The following is a 20,287-nucleotide window of genomic DNA, read 5'->3' on the forward strand; positions in this document are numbered from 1 at the left end:
TTCCCTGACCGGGAATCGAACCCGGGCCGCGGGGGTGAGTGCGCCAAATCCTAACCACTAGACCACCAGGGAGACGTAGATTCATTCCTGTAGCTCTGCTGAAAATTTCCTCTCTGCCCGGGAATCGTACCCGGGCTGCGGCAGTAAGAAGACTTCCACCGATCTCGAGAACATTGGGGAGACTAGAGAGTCAAGTCACATCTCCGCGACTCTCCTGCGCGCCTTTATAGGGAAAAAAGCGCGGAGCGGACCCAGAAGCTGGTGTAGCGCAAGCTTACCTGGGTAGGATTTTTTTCCCTGTAAAGGCGCGCAGGAGAGGGACCCCAGGCACTACATGGGTAGTCCTTTTTAAATCTTCTCCCTCTCATCTTAGAAATATACTCCCAAGTTTTGAACTTCCCTTCCCTTAAGGAAAAGACACTGGTTATTCACCTTATCTTTGTCCCTCATGACTTCATAAACCTCCATAATCTCCACCCTCAACCTTCTACACTCCAGTGAAAGAAAGTCCCAGCCTATGCCGTCTATACATCATTCTGGCAATATCATAGTTAAAAAAGATGAGCTTTAAGAATCGACTGAAAGGGCAGTGAAGATTCAACCAGCTGACAGTGGATCTGAAATCATAAGTAGATCAGACCAGGTTCGGACAGCAGGAAACCAGATAAGCTTTTACAACAAACCACAACGGTTTCATCATTAGACTCTTAATACCAGATTTATATTGAATTCAGATTCCAGCATCTGCCGTGGCAGGTTTTGAACACAGGTCCCCAGAACATTACCTATGTGAATAGTCTGCTGACAATAAAGTCGGCCATCGCCTCCCCTGAACACATTGGCATATTGTGTTTAGAGGCAACAAAGGAGCAAGAGGTGTCAGAAGCTGATAAGTTGTTGATATTACACAAGGGAACATCAGCACTCTCAGTAATGACACATACTGAAGTCAGTGTCCTGTATCAGAGGTAAGGGCTCGGGACGTTTCGGGCAAAAGCCTTTCATCAGGAATACAGGCAGAGTGCCTGAAGGAATACGAGCTAAATGAGAGGAGGGTGGGGGTGAGGAAAAAGGAGCATAGAGCACCCCCATAGGTGAGTGGGGGTGGGGATGAAGGAGTACAGAGGGTGGATGAGGGTGGGATGAAGATGATATGTCAGGGAGGACGAAGGAGTAGAGAGGTGAAACGGAAGATAGGCAGGTAGGACACGTCATGGAAGTTTGGACCTGGGGTGAGATGGGGGAAGGGGAAATGAGGAAACTGTTGAAGTCCAAATTGATGCCCTAGGGTTGAAGTGTTCCAAGGCGGAAGTTGAGGCGTTCTTCCTCCAGGCGTTGGGTGGGTGAGGGAGCGACGGTGAAGGAGGCCCAGGACCTCCATGTCCTCGGCAGAGTGTGAGGGAGAGTTGAAATGTTGGGTCACAGGGCGGTGTGGTTGACTGGTGCGGGTGTCCCAGTGATGCTCCTTCAAGCGCTTTGCCAGGAGGCGTCCAGTCTCCCCAATGTACAGGGGCCCGCATCGGGAGCAACAGATACAATAAATGATATTGGTGGATGTGCAGGTAAAACTTTGATGAATGTGGAAGGCTCCTCTAGGGCCTTGGATGGAGGAGAGGGAGGAGGTGTGGGCCCCGGGTTTGCAATTCCTGCCGTGGCAGGGGAAGATGCCAGTACAGGAGAGTGGATTATTGAGCGGCGTAACCATGACCAGGTAGTCACGAAGGGAATGGTCTTTGCGGAAGGCGGAAAGGGGTGGGGAGGGAAATATATCTCCGGTGGTGGGGTCCGTTTGGAGGTGGCGGAAATGTCGTCGAGTAACTTGGTTTATGTGAAGCTTGGTAGGGTGGAAGATGTGCACATGGTGGGGTTCTATTCTTGTTACGTTGGAGGGGTGGGGTCTGAGGGCGGAGGTGCGGGATGTGGACCAGACACGTTGGAGGGCATCTTTAACCACGTTGGGAGGGAAATTGCGGTCTTGAAAGAAGGAGGCCATCTGGTGTGTTCTGTATTGGAGCTGGTCCTCCTGGAAGCAGATACGGTGGAGGTGGAGGAATTGGGAATACGAGATGGCATTTTTGCAGGAGGTAAGGTGGGAAGAGGTGTAATCCAGGTAGCTATGGGAGTCGGTGGGTTTGTAAAAAATGTCGGTGTCAAGTCGGTCGACATTAATGGAGATGGAGAGGTCCAGGAAGGGGAGGGAGGTGTCAGAGATGGTCCAGGTAAATTTAAGAGAGTGGAACGTGTTGGTAAAGTTGATGAATTGCTCAATCTCCTCGCAAGAGCACGAGGTGGCGCCAATGCAGTCATCAATGAAGCGGAGGAAGACATGGGGAGTGGTGCCGGTATAATTCCGGAAGATGGACTGTTCTACCTAGCCAACAAAGAGACAGGCATAGCTGGGGCCCATACGGGTGCCCATGGCTACCCCTTTGGTCTGGAGGAAGTGGGAGGATTCGAAGGAGAAATTGGTAAGTGTGAGGACCAGTTCAGCCAAATGAATGAGAGTGTCGGTGGAAGGGTACTGTTGGGGACGTCGGGATAGGAAGAAACGGAGGGCTTGGAGGCCCTGGTCATGGGGGATGGAGGTATCGATGGACTGGATACCCATGGTGAAGATGAGGCGTTGGGGGCCGGGGAAACTGAAGTCTTGGAGGAAGTGGAGGGTATGGGTGGTGACTCGAACGTATGTGGAGTGTTCCTGGGCTGGGGGGATAGGACAGTGTCGAAGTAGGTATAGATGAGTTCAGTGGGGCAGGAGCATGCTGAGACAATGGGGCAGCCAGGCTGGTCAGGCTTGTGGATCTTGGAAAGGAGGTAGAACTGGGCAGTGCAGGGTTCCTGGGCTATGAGGTTGGAAGCTGTGGGTGGGAGATCTCCTGAGGTGATGAGGTTCTGTATGGTCTGGCCGATGATGGTTTGGTGATGGGGGGTGGGGTCATAGTCTAGGGGGCAGTAGGAGGAGGTGTCCTCGAGTTGGCCTCTGTCTTCAGCGGTGTAGAGGTCAGTGCACCAGACTACCACTGCACCCCCTTTATCTGCTGGTTTGATGGTGAGGTTGGGATTGGAGCAGGGGGAGTGGAGGGCTGTGCGTTGTGAGGATGAAAGGTTGGAGTGGGGAGGGAGTAGACAGGTTGAGGTGGTTAATGTCCTGGTGGCAGTTGGAAATGAAGAGATCGAGGGTAGGTAATAGGCCAGCACGGGGTATCCAGGTGCCAAAACGTCGATTTTACTGCTCCTCAGATGCTGCCTGAACTGCTGTGCTTTTCCAGCACCACTAATCCAGAATTTGTCTCTTTAAATCCTTCCGAGCTGATCTGTAACTCTCCATCGCCTCATCTGAACCATCTTGCCTCATCAACACAAAAGCCTCCTTCTTCTTTGTAAGAAGAGATGCAATTTCTGTTGTAAACCACGGTTCCCTTACCATATCACTGACTCCCTGCCTGACAGGGACATACCTATCAAGGACATGCAATATCTGTTCCTTAAACCAGCTCCACATTTCCACTGTCTGCACGCCCTGCATTTTGCTACTCCATTCTATGCATCCTAATTCCTGCCTAATCGCATTATAATTGCCCTTGCCCCACCGACAACTCTTGACCTGTGGCATGTACATAAACCTTTTCATCGCTAAAGTAAACGTAACTGAATTATGGTCACTCTCTACAAATTGCTCATCTACCACTATATCAAACACCTGGCCTGGTTCATTACCAAGCACCAGACCCAATGTGGCCTCTTGTCGGTCCTTCGACATACTGTGTCAGGAAACCCTCCTGTACACATTGGACAAAAACAGACCCGTTCAACGTACTAGAGTTATAGCATTTCCAGTCAAAGTTGGGAAAGTTAAAGTCCCCCATAATGGCCACCCTGTTCCATTCACTTCTACCCAGAATAATTTTGCTTATCCTCCCTTCCACCTCCCTGGAACTCTGCGGAAGCCTATAAAAAAAACTCGAAAATGAACCCCAATTATCCAAGAACCTGAAGCCCTCCCTCCTACACCATCCTTGCAGCCACATGTTCAGTTAGACCTATGCACTCTAGTTTTTGACTCCCCCCACCCCAGGTAAAGGACCTTTCATATTTACCCTATCAATGCTCCTCATGATTTTATGAAGTTCTATAAAGTCATCCCTCAGCCTCCAAAGCTCCAGGGAAAATAGCTCGTGTCTGTCCAGCCTTTTCCTTGCCCTCAAACTCTCCAACCCCGGCAGCGTCCTTGTAAATCTTTTCTGAACCCTTTCAGTATTCCTACAGCTTTGTAACCTCTGAACACGACTTTTAAAAATACTTATAATTCTGGTATTACTACAAGGAAATGAAACCAGTTGGGCATGACCTTCCCATAGCAATTTGTCTTGGCTGTCCTTCGTTAACTGGTGCTTTTCTTGTACAAAGAAATTGCGGCATATGATTGTTGCAAACATGTGCAACATTTTCTCACCGTCCCTGATGTCACTTGGACCGAGTAATTGATTACATGCGAGAAGGCAGCTGAGGGTCAACCCCACACTGTAGTAGGTCTGGAATCACATGGTCCCTGGTGCACGCACAGTGTTAAAGAATAGTAGATTTTCCTCCATAAAGGAATAATTTCACATCGATCAATAATGGTTGGTGAAACAGCACAGTTCTGGCAACATCTACAAAGAGATTAGTGTTAATGTTTTGTGTCCAATGGCCCTTCAAAACTGGCTGGATTCAAAACACTAACTGTTTTCTCTCCACAGATGCTGCCAGATCTGCTGCAATGCCCCAGCAATGTGCCTGTTGTTTCCGATGTCCAACATCTGCCGTTCATTGTTTTCATCAATAATGGTTTCCTGGTGGCCAGTACTGAGACAAACTCTCACTTCCAGATCTTTTTATTAGTTGAACATAAATTCCACGAGCTGCCATGATGGGATTTGAATTTTTGTTGTCAGAAGACCTAGATCTCTGGGTTACTCAACCATTATCACTAGATCACAATCTTCACTTCAGTGACAATTTTCTGCTGAATATTTTCCTTTATTCATTCATGGGATGTGGCACGTTATCTCCCAGAAATACCAAGGGCCATTTCAGAGGCAGTTACGAGTTAATCACATTACCGTGGATCAAGATTGACACAATCGCCAAACTGGGTAAGGACTAAAGATTTCCTTCCTTAACAAGATAGGTCCTTATATCAATTGCTAAGATCACCAAAGCAGCGATAAGCGTTATATTCCAGATATATTAATTGATTCCAAAGTGCATCGGGGACATAGCAGCATCAATTTGAATCTCCAGATGTTAAATCCAGTAACAATGCCAAAATGCCACCAACTCCGTCCAATCTCTAATTTCCAACACTGACTGGCCTGTAGTTGCCAGTTGTATCCTTTTCTCCTTTATTCTTAACTATTTAATTCAGCTCATTGAATCAATTCTGCCATTTATTCAGATCACGTTTGCTCTGGTAAACATCAACTCCACTTCCTGCTATTTCCACATAATCCTCAATTTCCTCACTAGTTAAACAAAAACTGACAGCCTTGAATGTACTTAACGACCCAAGCTCAACAACCCTCTGGAGTAACATGTTCCACAGATTTACTGCCCTCAGTAAAAATTCCTATCTGTCTTCAACATGCAATCTCTCATTTGCAGGTTATTCCCTCTGGTGCTATATTCACCCACAAAGGTAAACTTTTCCACATCAAGCCTGTCAAGTCTCCTCAGAATCGTTTATGTGAAAATAAGGTTACCTCTAAATCTTCTCACTTCTAATAAGTATAGGCCCAACCTATTCACTTCTCTTCATATGATATTCTTTTCATCCTAGTCAACCTTCTCTGGACTGCCTCCAAAGCCAGTATATCTTTCCTTGGGTAAAGGACCCACCCAGTGTTCAGTTGTGGCCTGACTGGTGCCTGACATAGGTTCACTATAACCTCCCGACCTTTACACTGTATTTAAAGGTAAACCTCCCATTTGCCTTCCCTATTTTTCACTGAACTTGGAGGAAGAGATGCATGGGTATGGGCTTCCAAATCCCTCTATTCAACAGATTTCTCCATTTAACATTCAGCACTGTTCCTCCTGGCAAAGTGCACAACCTCATTTCCCCAAATTCTATTCCATTTGCCATTTGCTTAACCTGTCTATAAACCTCTGCAGATGTTTCATGTCTTCTCACCACCTGCCTTCCCATCAACCATCTTTTTTGCAATCTTGACAATAGTGCATTCACTTTACTTATCCAAGTAAATAATTGTAAATAATACATATTGTAAATAATTTTGGCCCCAGCACTAATCTCTGTGGCACACTACTGGTTACAATTTGCTATCCTGAACATGCCCCTTATCCCAATTGTATCATTGGTTAGCCAATCCTCTATCCATGCCTCTTTGCTTATTATTTCATGAGATGTGAATATCATTGGCTCTGCCAACAACCCTTCCCAAACTGTCCTTGAAAAAGTGGCGCTGAGCTGCCTCTTAAATTGCTTCACATTATGATGTGGTCTGCAATAATGTTCAGGAGCGAGTTCCAGGTTTTTGATCAATAACAAAGAAGCAATGCGATATATTTCACAGTTGGAATGCTGTGTTCACACTTACCTGCTCTTGGTGGTTGAGGTGATGGCTTGGAAGTGCTTTTGAAGAGCCACTAATTAATCAAGCAAGACTGATAGATTGTGGCCAGAGATTCTGTTTTTTGACTTTCATCATCAATTTACATTCTTTCCAGCCAAGATTTTAGTCTCAAACTGCCACAGAATGCCTCCTGTTTTAGCTTCAATCAACTATAATAATATGACGATTCTTGGGATGATTTTTCACACCTGAGTGCAAAATAAATACAGATAATTTTTTCCAGCTTTGGTGGAACAAAAAAACAGCAAATTAGTGGATAATTACAGTTAGTGCAAACAAAGCTAGCGATCAATAAAGACTAAGCCTGTTCACTTCAATGGCCAAATTACATTTTGAAAACCAAGTACACTCAGACAACATGTCAAAGTGGTTCCTAGGAGGAGAAATGGGGCATTGAAGAGGAGTGAAATGATTACTTTTGGTAACCGCCACCATTGTCCGAAAAACAGGTTGAAAGGATTCTTAAAAGGTAGGCAAAAAAGTGGAGTTGTATAACACTTCAGACACCGCAAAGTGTAAGACCACTTTCTAGTGGAAGAAAAAGACATTTCTTATTTCTAGAAGAACGGGGGAACAAATGGGGAATAAATCTGAATTGGGAACTCTTTCTTATTAAGGATGCTCCTTCACCACAGTCTTGGTTTGCAGCATAAGTTCTTCATCAGGAATGAAGGTTGGTCCAACGGGGCTGAGAGATAATTGGGAAGGGGATGGGGATGGAGGGGAGGTAACTGTGAATGAAATAGGTCGATGGAGGTGCTGATTTATCATGAGAGGTAAGACAGGAGAGTGGAGCGAATAGGTAGGAAGCAAGATGAAAATGTAAGACAGCTCAAGAGGCCAATGCCGAGTTGGAAAGTTGGATCTGGGACAAGGCACGTGGTGTGGGAGTGAGGGTGGGGGGAAATATGGAAACTGGTGAAATCGACATTGATCCCATGTAGTTGGTGGGTCCCAAGGCGGAAGATGAAGTGTTCTTCCTACAAGCGTCAGGTAGCTAGAGCTTTGAGGGGATGCGGCACAGGACTTGCATGCCCTTGACGGAATGGGAGGGAAAGTTAAAATATTCAGCCACAGGGCGGTGGGATCGTTTAGGTTTGGAGTCCTAGAGCTGTTCCCTGAAATGTTCTGCAAGTTGGCATCCAGTCTCCCCAATGTGGCAGAGCAATGGATATATAAATAAATCTTATAAACAAATTGTGTAAATTTTAGCATGCCAGAGTTGTTATCTTCAATGAAGATAACGAAAATATTAATAAAATTGGGTGACTGTTTGAAATTGTTGGTCAGGCTCAACTCATCCCCTTGAAATGAGACAATGCCATTGATAGCGGTGAACTGCTCTTTTTGCTGTAAAATCACAAGTTCTTGATTTATTTTCACAACTTACTGGTATTCACACCTGCACATTCAATGTCACACTCTGACATCAGAAATGAAATTACACCATTAATTTTGACTGACAATATTCAAACAAACAAATTAATAGCACACAGTGAATACCAAGTCGGATAAATATGAAATCAAATTTGACCCAAAAAAAATACAATCAAGATGGGAGATAAGAAATGGGGAAAGGGCAGAAGGCAAGAAATGCAGCATCATAGAATGTGTTCCTCCAGGGAGTGTATTTTACCAACTACAACTGCTAAATATAAACAAACATTCTGACATGATCCTCCAGTTTTAAGGTGAACCAAATCCCCATACAGTAGGTTACATTTAAATAAGTTAATCGATACAAGCCTGGAGCAAATCCAGCCTCCAGTTGGGCACCCCCCACTTTGGAGCTCGGAGATTCCTCCAGGTCCAGGGGGTTGGTGAGTTCCTGGGCTCCAGCTGCCACTGTCACTCCTCTACTGAAGAAGCTTTGGGAAGCAGATGCAAAGGCATGATACAGAACAGAGTACCCTTGCAAAGGAAAGCAACTTTTGGAGACATTGAGCAATAGCATCATATGGTTTTGACCAATCGACCTCTGGGTTATGTGCCCAGCACACTCATGCTGCAGTACTCTGCTTCAGTGCTCCCAGTCGCTGGATTGTGGATCAGTTTAAAGTCGATCCTATATCTCTGATAACATCGCTACACAAGGCAGTGAAGAAAGGTTTAGGCACACTAACCTTCATCAGTTAGGGAATTGAGTATAGATGTTGGCAAGATATAGTGTAGTTGTACAGAATGTTGATGAGGCTGCACCTGGAATATTGTGATCAGTTTTGGTCCCCTCGGTATCGTGTGACTTCTGACATCTTCAACTCTGGGTTTGTGTTGAACTTGATAGGATATTTTGTCCAACTCAGCATGTTTAAACAGTATCGCTCGGAGGGAGTCATTTGAGGAGGTGATTTCAACAAGATTGAAGTATTCAAAGTTACTTGGACTCTCTTTTAAACTTACATGAGGAACAGTAGTCAGAGACACATACAACATGGAAACAGACCCTTCGGTCCAACTTTTCCATGCTGACCTGATATCCTAAATTAATCTAGTCCCATTTGACAGCACCTGACCCATATACCCTGGCAGCTCATTTCATGTATGTACCACCCTCTGCATGAAGAAGTTGTCCCTTTAATATATTTCGCCTCTCACCCTAAACCTATGCCCTCTAGTTTTGGGGTCCTCCATCCCAGGGAAAATACCTTGTCTTTTACCCTGTCCATCCCTCTCATGAATTTGTAACCTCTATTAGGTCACTCCTCTACCTCCGATGCTCCAGTGAAAACAGCCCCAGCCTATTCAGACTCTCCCTGTAGCTAAAACCCTCCAAACCCCAGCAACATTCCGTAAATCGTTTCTCATAGAGAAGTCAACTTTTCAGTCCTGAAGAAGGGTTAATACCCAAAATGCTGACTACTCCACATCCTGGTGCTGCCTGGCTTGCTGTATTCTCCCGACCTCCTGCTTGCCTACTTCAGGTTGCAATATGTAGTGCCTCAGTGGTTACCACTGCAGCCTCACAGCACCAGGGACCCAGGTTTGATTCCAGCCAGTGAGGAGTTTGCACATTCTCCCAGTGTCTGCATGTGTTTTCTCACGGTGGTCCTGTCCAAACAAATGCAGGTCTGAGGTTTGATGAAGGCCTTCCTGCACTTAGAGCAACTGAGCAACCTCTCCCCACTGTGGACCCACCAGTGGGCCAGCAAGTCAGAAGAAAGAGCAAAGCCCATTCTGCATTCGTGGCAGAAGAATGCCTCTCCTCGGTATGGACCCACTGGTGTCTCGGCAGGTGGGAAGAACTGCTGAAAGCCATCTCGCACTCAGGGCATGAGAACAGCCGTCCCGGGTGTGGACCAATTGCTGCGTCCGCATGGCAGAGGAATCACTAAAGGCCTTCCCGCACTCACGGCAGCAGAAGGGCCTCTCCTCTCTGCGGACTCATTGGTGCTTCAGAACCCTTTCAAATTTCACAATATCCTTCTGATAGGAGGGAGACCAGAATTGCACACAATATTCCAAAAGTATTCCACAATATTCCAGTGTCCTGTCCAGCCACAACGTAACTTACCAACTCCAATACTCAAGTCAGAGGATTGCGGAATTTTTAAAACTCACAAAATAAAATAGCAAAAAATGGAAGGACAAACCGAATTTTTGAAGTCAACTTGGAAGCATATTTGAGAAATCGGCGGACTGGGTTTATTAGGTACCTGTTCTCCTTAAATACACTATATACATCTTTGTCTTCTGCTCTTCACAGTTTCTCTGTGCTGCAGTGTGTCGTGGCTCGTTGAAATAATGTCCTGATGCAGCTTAATAGAACATAGAACATAGAAAATTACAGCGCAGTACAGGCCCTTTGGCCCTCGATGTTGCGCCGATCCAAGCCCACCTAACCTACACTAGCCTACTATCCTCCATATGCCTATCCAATGTCCGTTTAAATGCCCATAAAGAGGGAGAGTCCACCACTGCTACTGGCAGGGCATTCCATGAACTCATGACTCGCTGAGTCAAGAAGCTACCCCTAACATCTGTCCTATACCTACCACCCCTTAATTTAAAGCTATGCCCCCTCGTAATAGCTGACTCCTTAGGTGGAAAAAGGTTCTCATTGCCAACCCGATCTAAACCCCTAATCATCTTGTACACCTCTATCAAGTCACCCCTAAACCTTCTTGTCTCCAATGAAAAAAGCCCCAAGTGCCTCAGCGTTTCCTCATACGATCTTCCTACCATACCAGGTAACATCCTGGTAAACCTCCTCTGCACCTGTTCCAGTGCCTCCACACCCTTCCTATAGTATGGCGACCAAAACTGCACACAATACTCCAGACGCGGCCGCACCAGTGTCTTATACAACTGCAACACAACCTCAGGACTCCGGAACTCAATTTCTCTACCAATAAAAGCTAGTACGCCATATGCCTTCTTCACAGCACTTTCAGAGATCTGTGTACATGGCCACCAAGATCCCTCTGCTCATCCACACTACCAAGTATCCAACCATTAGCCCAGTAATCCATCTTCTTGTTACTCTTAACCAAAATTGAACTCCATTTGCCACCTTTCTGCCCAGCTCTGCAGCTTAACTATATCTCATTGTAACCTGCCACATCCTTCCTCACTGTCAACAACTCCACTGACATTCGTATCATCCGCAAACTTGCTCACCCAACCTTCTAGCCCCTCCTCCAGGTCATTTATAAAAATGGCAAACAGCAATGGTCCCAAAACAGATCCTTCCGGAACACCACTAGTAACTGCACTCCAAGATGAACCTTTACCATCAGCTATTACACTCTGTCTTCTTCCAGCCAGCCAATTCCTAATACAAACCTCCAACGCACTCTCAATGCCATACCTCCGTATTTTTTGCAGTAGCCAACCATGGGGAACCTTATCAAACGCCTTACTAAATTCCATATACACCACATCTACCGCTTTACCCTCGTCCACCTCCTTAGTCACCTTCTCAAAGAATTCAATAAGGTTTGTGAGACAAGACCTGCCCTTCACAAAACCATGCTGACTATCCTTGATCACATTATTCCTATCCAGATGTTCATAAATCCTATCCCTTACAATTTTCTCTAAGACTTTGCCCACAACAGAAGTGAGACTCACCGGCTATAGGAACTAGTGTTATCCCTACTCCCCTTCTTGAACAAGGGAACCACCTTTGCTATCCTCCAGTCTTCTGGCACTATTCCGGTAGACAACGAGGTTATAAAAATCAAGGCCAATGGGTCTGCAATCTCCTCCCTTGCTTCCCAGAGAATGCTAGGATATATGCCATCAGGCCCAGGGGACTTATCTATTTTCACCCTTTCCAGAATTTCCAATATCTCTTCCCTACATACCTCAAAGCCATCCATTAAAATTAATTGTGACTCAATATTCATATCGGCAACAATGTCCTGTTCCTGAGTGAATACTGATGAAAAGTATTCATTCAGTGTCTCCCCAATCTCTTCGGCCTCCATGTGCAACTTCCCACTACTATCCTTGACTGGACCTATTCCAACCTGAGTCATTCTTTTATTCCTGACATACCTATAGAAAGCCTTTGGGTTGTCCCTTATCCTACCAACCAAGGACTTTTCATGTCCCCTCCTTGCTGCTCTTAACTCTCTCTTTAGATCCTCCCTGGCTACTTTATAACTCTCAATTGCCCCAATTGAACCTTCACGCCTCATCTTTACATAGGCCGCCCTCTTCGCTTTAACAAGGGATTCCAATTCATTATTAAACCACGGCTCCCTCACACGACGTTTTCCTCCCTGCCTGACAGGTACATACTTATCAAGGACACTCAATAGTTGCTCCTTGAACAAGCTCCACATATCGATTGCACCCTTCCATTGAAGTCTACTTTTCCAAGCCACACGTCCTAAGTCATGCCTCACCGCATCATAATTTCCCTGCCCCCAGCTATAACTCTTGCCCTACAGTGCACACGTATCCCTCTCCATCACCAGAGTAAAAATCACCGAATTGTGGTTACTGTCCCCAAAGTGCCCACCTACCTCCAATTCTAATACCTGGCCTGATTCATTACCCAGAACCAAATCCAGTACGGCCTCACCTCTTGTTGGCCTGTCAACATATTGTGTCAGGTAACCCTCCTGCACACAACAGATAAACACCGACCCATCTAACGTACTCGAGCTATGGCTTTCCCAGTCAATATCTGGAAAGTTAAAGTCCCCCATAACAACCACCCTATTACTTTCCCTCTTCTCCTGAATCACCCTCTCAATCCTTTCTTCTACGTCTCTAGGACTATTAGGAGGCCTATAGAAAATCCAAACAGGGTGTCCTCCCCTTTCCTATTTCTAACTTCAGCCCAACGTACCTCAGATGGCGAGTGTTCATCCATCGTCCTTTCCACCGCTGTAATACCATCCTTGACAAGCAATGCCACACCTCCCCTTCTCTTACCCCCATGTCTGACCCTACTAAAACATTTAAACCCTGGAACCTGCAACAGCCAATCGTGTCCCTGTTCTACCCATGTCGCAGTAATAGCCACAACATCAAAATCCCAGGTACCAACCCACGCTGCAAGTTCACCTATCTTATTTCGTATACTTCTCGCATTGAAGTATACTTCAATGTCACATTGCTGTTTAGAGGCACCCTCCTTCAAGATTGATGCCAAGCTCCTAATCTCCCTACACTCAAGGTCCTGCACCCTAAATCTACAGTCTAGGTTCCCATGCGCCTGCAGAGTTAGTTTAAACCCCCTCCCCCAAAGATACCTAGCAAACGTCCCCCCAAGGATACTGGTGCCCCTCAGGTTCAGGTGTAGACTATCCTGTTTATAGAGGTCCCACCTTCCCCAGAAAGAACCCCAGTTATCCAGATACCGGAATCCCCCCCTCCTGCACCATCCCTGTAGCCACGCATTTAACTGTTCTCTCTCACTATTCCTCGACTCACCATCACGTGGCACAGGTAACAAACCAGAGACAACAACTCTGTTTGTTCTAACTTTGAGCTTCCAACCTAGCTCCCTGAAAGCCTGCCTAACATCCTCATCCTTCTTCCTACCTATGTCGTTGGTGCCAATGTGGACCACGACTTCGGGCTGCTCCGCCACCCCCTTAAGGACTCGGAAAACACGATCAGAGACGTCACTTACCCTTGCACCTGGGAGGCAACATACCAATCGTGAGTCTCTCTCGCCCCCACAAAACAGCCTATATGTGCCACAAAATATCGAGTCCCCAATAATTATTGCTCTGCTCTTCTCCAACCTTCCCTTCTGAGCAACGGGAACAGGCTCCGTGCCGGGGCCTGAACCCCATTGCTTACCCCTGGTAAGTCTTCCAACACACAAGTATCCAAATACATTGATGGATTACATTGATGGATGTACCGGTGAAAGTCTTCTTTCTGCCGCAGCCCAGGTTCGATTCACGGGCAGCGAGGAAATTTTCAGCAGAGCTACCAAGCGGCGTCGATGTCTCCCTGGTGGTCTAGTGGTTAGGATTTGGCGCTTTTACCGCCGCGACCCGGGTTCGATTCCCGGTCCGGAAAGCAGTTTTCAGCGAGTCAGAGGGCCCTCTATTCGTCTTAAACGCACTGCACAGTTGTTTATTGATCTTCGTCGTTCCTGTGTGCTGCAGTGTGAAATAGCATCCTGATGCAGATTTGCTTGCGTGCGTTGGGATGATTGCTTCTGCAGCTGCAAACGAGTGAACAATCTTCACTCTCTCGGCGGAGCAGATCAGGGCTGTTTGGCAGTGACTGTTTGTAGACGCGGTTACCTTTGTTTAACAATTTAAATTTAATTTTTTTTATGTATCCCTTGCTCCAGATGTGATGTCTATAACATTGGGGAGACTGGAGAGTCATGTCACATCTCCGGGACTCACCTGCGCGCCTTTATTGGAAAAAAGCGCGGAGCGGACCCGGAAGCTGGTGTAGCGCAAGCTAACCTGGGTAGGTTTTTTTTCCCAATAAAGGCGAGCAGGAGAGTCCCAGAGATGTGACTTGACTCTCCAGTCTCCCCAATGTTACAGAGATCGCATCGGGAGCAATGGATACATTAAAAAAATTAAATTTAAATTGTTAAACAAAGGTAACCGCGTCTACAAACAGACACTGCCAAACAGCCCTGATCTGCTCCGCCGAGAGAGTGAAGATTGTTCACTCGTTTGCAGCTGCAGAAGCAATCATCCCAACGCACGCAAGCAAATCTGCATCAGGATGCTATTTCACACTGCAGCACACAGGAACGACGAAGATCAATAAACAACTGTGCAGTGCGTTTAAGACGAATAGAGGGCCCTCTGACCCGCTGAAAACTGCTTTCCTGACCGGGAATCGAACCCGGGCCGCGGCGGTAAAAGCGCCAAATCCTAACCACTAGACCACCAGGGAGACATCGACGCCGCTTGGTAGCTCTGCTGAAAATTTCCTCGCTGCCCGTGAATCGAACCTGGGCTGCGGCAGAAAGAAGACTTTCACCGGTACATCCATCAATGTAATTTTCTTGTATCCCTTGCTCCAGATGTGATGTCTATAACATTGGGGAGACTGGAGAGTCATGTCACATCTCCGGGACTCACCTGCGCGCCTTTATTGGAAAAAAGCGCGGAGCGGACCCGGAAGCTGGTGTAGCGCAAGCTAACCTGGGTAGGTTTTTTTTCCCAATAAAGGCGAGCAGGAGAGTCCCAGAGATGTGACTTGACTCTCCAGTCTCCCCAATGTTACAGAGATCGCATCGGGAGCAATGGATACATAAAAAAAATTAAATTTAAATTGTTAAACAAAGGTAACCGCGTCTACAAACAGACACTGCCAAACAGCCCTGATCTGCTCCGCCGAGAGAGTGAAGATTGTTCACTCGTTTGCAGCTGCAGAAGCAATCATCCCAACGCACGCAAGCAAATCTGCATCAGGATGCTATTTCACACTGCAGCACACAGGAACGACGAAGATCAATAAACAACTGTGCAGTGCGTTTAAGACGAATAGAGGGCCCTCTGACCCGCTGAAAACTGCTTTCCTGACCGGGAATCGAACCCGGGCCGCGGCGGTAAAAGCGCCAAATCCTAACCACTAGACCACCAGGGAGACATCGACGCCGCTTGGTAGCTCTGCTGAAAATTTCCTCGCTGCCCGTGAATCGAACCTGGGCTGCGGCAGAAAGAAGACTTTCACCGGTACATCCATCAATGTAATTTTCTTGTATCCCTTGCTCCAGATGTGATGTCTATAACATTGGGGAGACTGGAGAGTCATGTCACATCTCCGGGACTCACCTGCGCGCCTTTATGGGAAAAAAGCGCGGAGCGGACCCGGAAGCTGGTGTAGCGCAAGCTAACCTGGGTAGGTTTTTTTTCCCAATAAAGGCGAGCAGGAGAGTCCCAGAGATGTGACTTGACTCTCCAGTCTCCCCAATGTTACAGAGATCGCATCGGGAGCAATGGATACATAAAAAAAATTAAATTTAAATTGTTAAACAAAGGTAACCGCGTCTACAAACAGACACTGCCAAACAGCCCTGATCTGCTCCGCCGAGAGAGTGAAGATTGTTCACTCGTTTGCAGCTGCAGAAGCAATCATCCCAACGCACGCAAGCAAATCTGCATCAGGATGCTATTTCACACTGCAGCACACAGGAACGACGAAGATCAATAAACAACTGTGCAGTGCGTTTAAGACGAATAGAGGGCCCTCTGACCCGCTGAAAACTGCTTTCCTGACCGGGAATCGAACCCGGGCCGCGGCGGTAAAAGCGCCAAATCCTAACCACTAGACCACCAGGGAGACATCGACGCCGCTTGGTAGCTCTGCTGAAAATTTCCTCGCTGCCCGTGAATCGAACCTGGGCTGCGGCAGAAAGAAGACTTTCACCGGTACATCCATCAATGTAATTTTCTTGTATCCCTTGCTCCAGATGTGATGTCTATAACATTGGGGAGACTGGAGAGTCATGTCACATCTCCGGGACTCACCTGCGCGCCTTTATGGGAAAAAAGCGCGGAGCGGACCCGGAAGCTGGTGTAGCGCAAGCTAACCTGGGTAGGTTTTTTTTCCCAAAAAAGGCGAGCAGGAGAGTCCCAGAGATGTGACTTGACTCTCCAGTCTCCCCAATGTTACAGAGATCGCATCGGGAGCAATGGATACATAAAAAAAATTAAATTTAAATTGTTAAACAAAGGTAACCGCGTCTACAAACAGACACTGCCAAACAGCCCTGATCTGCTCCGCCGAGAGAGTGAAGATTGTTCACTCGTTTGCAGCTGCAGAAGCAATCATCCCAACGCACGCAAGCAAATCTGCATCAGGATGCTATTTCACACTGCAGCACACAGGAACGACGAAGATCAATAAACAACTGTGCAGTGCGTTTAAGACGAATAGAGGGCCCTCTGACCCGCTGAAAACTGCTTTCCTGACCGGGAATCGAACCCGGGCCGCGGCGGTAAAAGCGCCAAATCCTAACCACTAGACCACCAGGGAGACATCGACGCCGCTTGGTAGCTCTGCTGAAAATTTCCTCGCTGCCCGTGAATCAAACCTGGGCTGCGGCAGAAAGAAGACTTTCACCGGTACATCCATCAATGTAATTTTCTTGTATCCCTTGCTCCAGATGTGATGTCTATAACATTGGGGAGACTGGAGAGTCATGTCACATCTCCGGGACTCACCTGCGCGCCTTTATGGGAAAAAAGCGCGGAGCGGACCCGGAAGCTGGTGTAGCGCAAGCTAACCTGGGTAGGTTTTTTTTCCCAATAAAGGCGAGCAGGAGAGTCCCAGAGATGTGACTTGACTCTCCAGTCTCCCCAATGTTACAGAGATCGCATCGGGAGCAATGGATCCATAAAAAAAATTAAATTTAAATTGTTAAACAAAGGTAACCGCGTCTACAAACAGACACTGCCAAACAGCCCTGATCTGCTCCGCCGAGAGAGTGAAGATTGTTCACTCGTTTGCAGCTGCAGAAGCAATCATCCCAACGCACGCAAGCAAATCTGCATCAGGATGCTATTTCACACTGCAGCACACAGGAACGACGAAGATCAATAAACAACTGTGCAGTGCGTTTAAGACGAATAGAGGGCCCTCTGACCCGCTGAAAACTGCTTTCCTGACCGGGAATCGAACCCGGGCCGCGGCGGTAAAAGCGCCAAATCCTAACCACTAGACCACCAGGGAGACATCGACGCCGCTTGGTAGCTCTGCTGAAAATTTCCTCGCTGCCCGTGAATCGAACCTGGGCTGCGGCAGAAAGAAGACTTTCACCGGTACATCCATCAATGTAATTTTCTTGTATCCCTTGCTCCAGATGTGATGTCTATAACATTGGGGAGACTGGAGAGTCATGTCACATCTCCGGGACTCACCTGCGCGCCTTTATGGGAAAAAAGCGCGGAGCGGACCCGGAAGCTGGTGTAGCGCAAGCTAACCTGGGTAGGTTTTTTTTCCCAATAAAGGCGAGCAGGAGAGTCCCAGAGATGTGACTTGACTCTCCAGTCTCCCCAATGTTACAGAGATCGCATCGGGAGCAATGGATACATAAAAAAAATTAAATTTAAATTGTTAAACAAAGGTAACCGCGTCTACAAACAGACACTGCCAAACAGCCCTGATCTGCTCCGCCGAGAGAGTGAAGATTGTTCACTCGTTTGCAGCTGCAGAAGCAATCATCCCAACGCACGCAAGCAAATCTGCATCAGGATGCTATTTCACACTGCAGCACACAGGAACGACGAAGATCAATAAACAACTGTGCAGTGCGTTTAAGACGAATAGAGGGCCCTCTGACCCGCTGAAAACTGCTTTCCTGACCGGGAATCGAACCCGGGCCGCGGCGGTAAAAGCGCCAAATCCTAACCACTAGACCACCAGGGAGACATCGACGCCGCTTGGTAGCTCTGCTGAAAATTTCCTCGCTGCCCGTGAATCAAACCTGGGCTGCGGCAGAAAGAAGACTTTCACCGGTACATCCATCAATGTAATTTTCTTGTATCCCTTGCTCCAGATGTGATGTCTATAACATTGGGGAGACTGGAGAGTCATGTCACATCTCCGGGACTCACCTGCGCGCCTTTATGGGAAAAAAGCGCGGAGCGGACCCGGAAGCTGGTGTAGCGCAAGCTAACCTGGGTAGGTTTTTTTTCCCAATAAAGGCGAGCAGGAGAGTCCCAGAGATGTGACTTGACTCTCCAGTCTCCCCAATGTTACAGAGATCGCATCGGGAGCAATGGATACATAAAAAAAATTAAATTTAAATTGTTAAACAAAGGTAACCGCGTCTACAAACAGACACTGCCAAACAGCCCTGATCTGCTCCGCCGAGAGAGTGAAGATTGTTCACTCGTTTGCAGCTGCAGAAGCAATCATCCCAACGCACGCAAGCAAATCTGCATCAGGATGCTATTTCACACTGCAGCACACAGGAACGACGAAGATCAATAAACAACTGTGCAGTGCGTTTAAGACGAATAGAGGGCCCTCTGACCCGCTGAAAACTGCTTTCCTGACCGGGAATCGAACCCGGGCCGCGGCGGTAAAAGCGCCAAATCCTAACCACTAGACCACCAGGGAGACATCGACGCCGCTTGGTAGCTCTGCTGAAAATTTCCTCGCTGCCCGTGAATCAAACCTGGGCTGCGGCAGAAAGAAGACTTTCACCGGTACATCCATCAATGTAATTTTCTTGTATCCCTTGCTCCAGATGTGATGTCTATAACATTGGGGAGACTGGAGAGTCATGTCACATCTCCGGGACTCACCTGCGCGCCTTTATGGGAAAAAAGCGCGGAGCGGACCCGGAAGCTGGTGTAGCGCAAGCTAACCTGGGTAGGTTTTTTTTCCCAATAAAGGCGAGCAGGAGAGTCCCAGAGATGTGACTTGACTCTCCAGTCTCCCCAATGTTACAGAGATCGCATCGGGAGCAATGGATCCATAAAAAAAATTAAATTTAAATTGTTAAACAAAGGTAACCGCGTCTACAAACAGACACTGCCAAACAGCCCTGATCTGCTCCGCCGAGAGAGTGAAGATTGTTCACTCGTTTGCAGCTGCAGAAGCAATCATCCCAACGCACGCAAGCAAATCTGCATCAGGATGCTATTTCACACTGCAGCACACAGGAACGACGAAGATCAATAAACAACTGTGCAGTGCGTTTAAGACGAATAGAGGGCCCTCTGACCCGCTGAAAACTGCTTTCCTGACCGGGAATCGAACCCGGGCCGCGGCGGTAAAAGCGCCAAATCCTAACCACTAGACCACCAGGGAGACATCGACGCCGCTTGGTAGCTCTGCTGAAAATTTCCTCGCTGCCCGTGAATCGAACCTGGGCTGCGGCAGAAAGAAGACTTTCACCGGTACATCCATCAATGTAATTTTCTTGTATCCCTTGCTCCAGATGTGATGTCTATAACATTGGGGAGACTGGAGAGTCATGTCACATCTCCGGGACTCACCTGCGCGCCTTTATGGGAAAAAAGCGCGGAGCGGACCCGGAAGCTGGTGTAGCGCAAGCTAACCTGGGTAGGTTTTTTTTCCCAATAAAGGCGAGCAGGAGAGTCCCAGAGATGTGACTTGACTCTCCAGTCTCCCCAATGTTACAGAGATCGCATCGGGAGCAATGGATACATAAAAAAAATTAAATTTAAATTGTTAAACAAAGGTAACCGCGTCTACAAACAGACACTGCCAAACAGCCCTGATCTGCTCCGCCG

At 47.3% G+C, this 20,287-nt stretch overlaps 10 non-coding genes across 10 annotated transcripts; 1 reads left to right on the forward strand and 9 right to left on the reverse strand.

Moving 5' to 3' along the window:
- Positions 1 to 72, reverse strand: trnae-cuc (transfer RNA glutamic acid (anticodon CUC)). The gene has a single exon. It is a non-coding gene; the product is annotated as a tRNA-Glu (tRNA).
- Positions 73 to 14,051: 13,979 nt separating this feature from the next.
- On the forward strand, positions 14,052 to 14,123 carry trnak-uuu (transfer RNA lysine (anticodon UUU)). Its single transcript has one exon. It is a non-coding gene; the product is annotated as a tRNA-Lys (tRNA).
- Positions 14,124 to 14,897: 774 nt separating this feature from the next.
- Positions 14,898 to 14,969, reverse strand: trnak-uuu (transfer RNA lysine (anticodon UUU)). The gene has a single exon. It is a non-coding gene; the product is annotated as a tRNA-Lys (tRNA).
- A 624-nt stretch (positions 14,970 to 15,593) lies between these two features.
- On the reverse strand, positions 15,594 to 15,665 carry trnak-uuu (transfer RNA lysine (anticodon UUU)). The gene has a single exon. It is a non-coding gene; the product is annotated as a tRNA-Lys (tRNA).
- Positions 15,666 to 16,289: 624 nt separating this feature from the next.
- trnak-uuu (transfer RNA lysine (anticodon UUU)) lies at positions 16,290 to 16,361 on the reverse strand. Its single transcript has one exon. It is a non-coding gene; the product is annotated as a tRNA-Lys (tRNA).
- Positions 16,362 to 16,985: 624 nt separating this feature from the next.
- On the reverse strand, positions 16,986 to 17,057 carry trnak-uuu (transfer RNA lysine (anticodon UUU)). The gene has a single exon. It is a non-coding gene; the product is annotated as a tRNA-Lys (tRNA).
- Positions 17,058 to 17,681: 624 nt separating this feature from the next.
- On the reverse strand, positions 17,682 to 17,753 carry trnak-uuu (transfer RNA lysine (anticodon UUU)). The gene has a single exon. It is a non-coding gene; the product is annotated as a tRNA-Lys (tRNA).
- A 624-nt stretch (positions 17,754 to 18,377) lies between these two features.
- Positions 18,378 to 18,449, reverse strand: trnak-uuu (transfer RNA lysine (anticodon UUU)). The gene has a single exon. It is a non-coding gene; the product is annotated as a tRNA-Lys (tRNA).
- Positions 18,450 to 19,073: 624 nt separating this feature from the next.
- On the reverse strand, positions 19,074 to 19,145 carry trnak-uuu (transfer RNA lysine (anticodon UUU)). Its single transcript has one exon. It is a non-coding gene; the product is annotated as a tRNA-Lys (tRNA).
- A 624-nt stretch (positions 19,146 to 19,769) lies between these two features.
- Positions 19,770 to 19,841, reverse strand: trnak-uuu (transfer RNA lysine (anticodon UUU)). Its single transcript has one exon. It is a non-coding gene; the product is annotated as a tRNA-Lys (tRNA).
- Between the last annotated feature and the right edge of the window lie 446 nt (positions 19,842 to 20,287).

The sequence above is a fragment of the Hemiscyllium ocellatum genome (assembly GCF_020745735.1).
Source record: "Hemiscyllium ocellatum isolate sHemOce1 chromosome 27 unlocalized genomic scaffold, sHemOce1.pat.X.cur. SUPER_27_unloc_17, whole genome shotgun sequence".
In the NCBI taxonomy this organism is placed as follows: Eukaryota; Metazoa; Chordata; class Chondrichthyes; order Orectolobiformes; family Hemiscylliidae; genus Hemiscyllium; species Hemiscyllium ocellatum.